General features: G+C 34.2%; 1 long non-coding RNA gene across 1 annotated transcript; it reads left to right on the top strand.

Annotated features, from left to right (window-relative positions):
* The first annotated feature begins 890 nt into the window (after window positions 1–890).
* Window positions 891–2,611, top strand: LOC132062604 (uncharacterized). The gene is made up of 2 exons (XR_009416215.1): window positions 891–1,677; window positions 2,117–2,611. It is a non-coding gene; the product is annotated as an uncharacterized LOC132062604 (long non-coding RNA).
* Window positions 2,612–5,091: the final 2,480 nt, after the last annotated feature.

Genomic DNA, 5,091 nt, shown 5'->3' with positions numbered 1-5,091 from the left:
GGTAAGCCCCCTTATATAGAGTTCCAGAATCAGCCTGGACCGACTCGAATTTGGCTCAGCGTGATGGCACTGCCTCTTGGCGCATTCGCGCTGAGTTTCTGGGTCCTCCTCTATGCGTTCGCGCCACCTTTTGGCACGTTCGCGCAGGGTTAAATCCCCGCTCTGACAGCCCATCTTAAAATGCTCATAATGTTTGACTCTGATGTCGGGTTGATGCACAGTTTGTTGCGTTGTAAACTAGACTTCATGAACTTCAATTTAGGATTTAGCTTTACCTCAAAACTCCTCATATGCTAAAAGATATTCTTCCTCCAAGTTGGACCAAAATTGTCCCCCATCTTTCTCCAAAGTTCCAACAACTTAATTTCCTTAATCCACTTGCCCTCCAATGCTTCCCTAACTTATTATGTGAACTTAAACTCTCATAATCATAAGGTAGGCCCATATAATCTCATATATCCTTGAAGGTACTCCAAAGATCCACGATTACGCAGCTAACACCTAATGAATCTTAACGTATCAAGCTACGAGGTGTAACAAATATGCATTTGAATTACGCGATAAAGTATTCACCACAATTTATGAAAAAGTAAAACTCTATTTTTAATTTCTATTTTTGAGTACTGGTATAGAAAGATAAATATTTTTCCTTGAAACATTGAAGTTGAACTTGAATTACACGATCAAGTATCAAACACAATTTATTATAAAGATTAGGTTAACATTTATTTATTTATTAATTGTTAAGATTGGGAAATATTGGGAAATAGGACAATCTGATTCTCTTTAATTTTTACAGTTTTTTTTTTTTTTTGAAAAGTCAAAGTTTGACAGTTAACATTTAACTGAGAAGGAAACCTACCTAGAAAAAATATGAAACCCGTCCCACGGATTCGGCGCTTTCTTAAGATTGGAGACTCCACGATCTTCCAACTCCTTTCCCACCAACCCACGTTCAAAATTCATGAAACACACTTAAAATTCATATTTTTGGTGATCAGATAGGCATAAAATATTTGCTTTGTTTTTGTTCTTCTGCGGTCGTATCCTGTGGGTGGTCTATTTGATTCTCCAAAATAAGTTTCTCAAGCTATTAAAAGTTGAGTATTGTAATGAAAGGGGCAATAGAGTGGGGCAGATACTGCGGATGAGGCCTAATTGAGTTCTTGTCGATCAGTCTATGTATGTGATTATGTTGTTCATTGGGATTTATTTTTTAAAAATTTACTATTGAATTGTGAAATTTTAGGTTGGTGGGATTGTTTGCCGGTGGAGATATTGCCGCTCTGTTATTGTTTATAGGGGATGAAGGATGTGAGTGATTGGCATACATGGTATGAGTACAAATTTGGTGGACTATATTCAGAAAAGGCTCAATCTAAGCATGTTGTTTAGCTATCTCGAGAGTGGGCAAGAAAGACGGAACCTAAAGTTAGAAATTATGTAACCACCACTTCTTTAATATTTGTACACTTATTATTACAGTCTCTTGCGGCTAAAGTCCTTTAATAATATACACATTACTCATCAAAAGAACCAAGAATGGCAAAATCACCGTAGATGGCGGAGGAGGAGTGCCACCGGCGGCTAAAGCAGTGGATGAACTGAAAAGAGAGTTGCAGAGAGTGGTGAATCTTTCCACTTATGAAAAATCCTGTTGTTTTGGCTTCTGATCAGGTTTAGTTTTTTTCCTGCAATCCTTCATTCCACCAATTTCTTCTCTTATTACTCCTATTATTTTAAATCTTTCCCTTGAATTGATTTCTTTAATAAATCTGTTTATCTATATACACTGTTTAAAAGTATAAATTTATTATTATACGTTATTTTCATTTTTAGAAATTTCCTGTTTACTTTGTTGGTTTGGGTATTTTTCTGTGTGTTTGGATACACAGTGTTCAAAAGGGTAATTTTATTATTTTGGTTAGCTTCTAACCTCTGCTTTGTGCTTCTTGAAATTATATGTAGTATATAATGTGCAATTTATCCACTTTGAAATTATTATACTGAATATATGTAGCATATAATGTGCATACAAGAATTATATAATGCATAGTTTATGTGCACAACAAGTATTTGATATTGCTTTTGCTAATCATGTATTTGTAATGTGCAGTCTTTTGTGGATAATTATTTGTGTGGAGACATGGCCACTAATCCCCTGCCATCTGCTCCACATGTAATTTCTATAAGTGTATTGCTTTTGTTGAAATACATGACAATTATTTTGCTGAAAAGAGTATGGATTGCTGCTTACCATCTGGAAGGGAACTTTTTAATGTTACTGGCAAACCGAATCACTTTAAAGAACATGCCTAACAAAAAGAATGAGAATGGAGTAATTGGAAGAAATGCATTGAAGAGATGAAAGTGGAATATAGATTTTCGTTTTTGATTGGTAAAGGTATTGTACTAAGGTGCAGCTAACTGCCGCAAACTATATACCAAGGAAAACTATATACCAAGGAAAGTCTCATTACATCTTGCATAATGAACTCAAAAAGTCAATCATGGCTTCTGTCTCATTAGCTATTGCCATGCATCTGTACTTTGTTACTAATTACACGTTCCTTTTTACTGTACCAATTTCTTGAGTTTCCTTCCTTCCAAATACACCCCCAGATCGCAGCAGGCATTAAGTTCCATATATTCAATATCATTTCCAGCCCTTTCATATGCTTGCATTGTAGATGTTCAGAAATTGTCTTTGTATTGCCCAGATAAACCCCAAGATTTTTAGAATGATATGCTAGATTTGAGTGGTGAAGGGGCAATGCAGGAAGATCTAAGCATGAACATTTTCAGCAGACTATTTGCACAGTTCCGTCCTCAACAGTAAGCTTGAGACTAAAAGGGTCTGCTAACTTGTGGCTCACTAATTTTAAGTCTTATATTACCATTTAGAATTAGAAGAGATGTTCTAGAGTTTCAAGGCGGTCTGGTTGCTCTGTAAGTACAATGGTAGTTCCTGTACCAAGGGAGACTAGAAAGTTTAAGAAGTAATAATAGGAAGCATATTTTGGATACTATAATAATCAGATGATCCCATTTTATGGGCAATCTTCTCAGTAAAGTACTAATACCCTTTTATAAGCTTATATACATGACCATAATGGATTACATAAAAAACTTTATTTATGGTTTTAGTGTTTTCTTTCAAAAGTATTAGGCCTTTATTCTCTCGTCTTGCTAACTTATATTAGTTGTTACTATTTTCATCTCAGATGATCATATTTATTGTTGATTTTTTCAATAGTTATTCTTTTTGTTTCTTCTGCCAGATCTTTTAGCAATTATAAATATTATGCGCTACTCTAGCTTCGAAAGCAAGATCATGAACAATGTCGCTTTCTAGAGGTTCCTTCATTTTTGAAGGACATCCACAATAATCGTCAGGTTTGTGCTACATGTTCTTATTGTGATGTTGGCCCTTGGAGTGTAAAAGATTGTATATAGTAGCAGCTTCATATACCAGGTGGTTTTTATGTTGGAATCTTAACTGTATCAAGGGTTGCTGCAAATCATATTTTTCAGTAATGCGTATTAGTTGCATCTTACTCACATATTTGGTTGTCTGAATCTGGATAGATGATGATACCAGCATGCTGCCCAGGTTGTAGTATCTATGTGAAGTCCCTTAATCGACATGTTTATGACGAATCAATATCCCTCAATTGTCAATTTGCTAATTTCTTTTGGATCTCTTATGGTGTTGAGACGTTCTGCTGCAGATATCATTCATGGAAGGTTCAATGAGTCTTCTATTTTAGCAAATTTACTTATTATTTTTAATACTGTTTTTTCTTTGTTGGCCTCATTACTTCTGGTTCTTTTTACCCTTTAACATCAACTTGCAATTATGATGATTTTTTTTTTTTTTGTCATCAGCTAAGCATTTATTTATGGTTATCCTAACACATAAGCTGTATAAATGATGAAAATTTTGAAATCTAAAAGTTGGAGTCAACAGACCAGGACCAAAGCAAAAGAGGGACTTCTTGCTAAGGAAGCTGCCCAAATAATGACCTAAGAGCTATTTTTCATTTACTCTGCAATCAGATTAGAGTGTTGCTTAACCAATTTTTTTTTCTGGTTCACATGCTCGGTCAATGTTAGATAATATTAGTTTGATAACTCTCTTTATATTTTACCTTTTGCAGATTATATCTCTACCTCTAAACTATATCAGAAGTATATGTTAGATATTTTGTTGAACTGGAAATTTATGGCTGTGAATTGGAAAATTGTTCGATTCAAATAAGAATAAAAGCTTCGCGCTGCGTAAGAAAAAGTTAATTGAAAAAAGAGTCTTTTTTGTCTTTACTATTTTCAGAGCATTACATTTTCTATGCCTAATATTTATAGTATTGTCCGCGCATCGCTAATAGTCTCAACCCATATTTTATGAATGTGAGCTTATTCATGATTTCTTTGAATATTTATTTAGGCGATATAGTCACCTCTCGAGTGTGAGTTAGATTGTTTTAGTTAGAAATGGAAATCTTATTTGGATAATGTGGACAAAGGGAAGTTTCAACCATTCTTCCTTTTGGGATATGATTACAGATGCAATTAAAAAGGGAAAACATCGGTTATTTGTCAAAACATGAAAAAAGATATGGTGTTACTCTACAAATTTTGTTATTTTAAACTATGTATTGAAGTCATTCATATCACCACTTAGAAATGATATGAAATATAGGAAAACATGAAACATCAATAGGAATATAGCTAAATGTCCAAACAAGTGCTACATAAATGCACTACATTGCAGTTTTGGGATTATGAAAAGGTTGCATTGCATTTTTTTAGAGTATCCTATTTGATTGTAGTGGAACTTGAATGTCATTTCCATATATCTAGGCTTACAGTGCATATCATCTCTGAGATGCTTAACTGATGAGCTTTTTTTTTTTTCCTTTTGCACTTTGTTTTGGCTTTAGTCTCAGTAGCATGGAGGTGTTGCTCAGTAGCATGGAGGTGTTGTATAGCAAGTTCACATAAGTTTCCATAAATGACAGTGAAAAATAAGAAAAAGGAAAAAATATTAATGACCTGTTGGGAGTACGTCGACAATAATCGCTTTCAAAA

This window comes from Lycium ferocissimum, chromosome 7 (assembly GCF_029784015.1).
Source record: "Lycium ferocissimum isolate CSIRO_LF1 chromosome 7, AGI_CSIRO_Lferr_CH_V1, whole genome shotgun sequence".
Classification (NCBI taxonomy): Eukaryota; Viridiplantae; Streptophyta; class Magnoliopsida; order Solanales; family Solanaceae; genus Lycium; species Lycium ferocissimum.
This window is presented reverse-complemented; position numbering and strand designations above follow the sequence as displayed.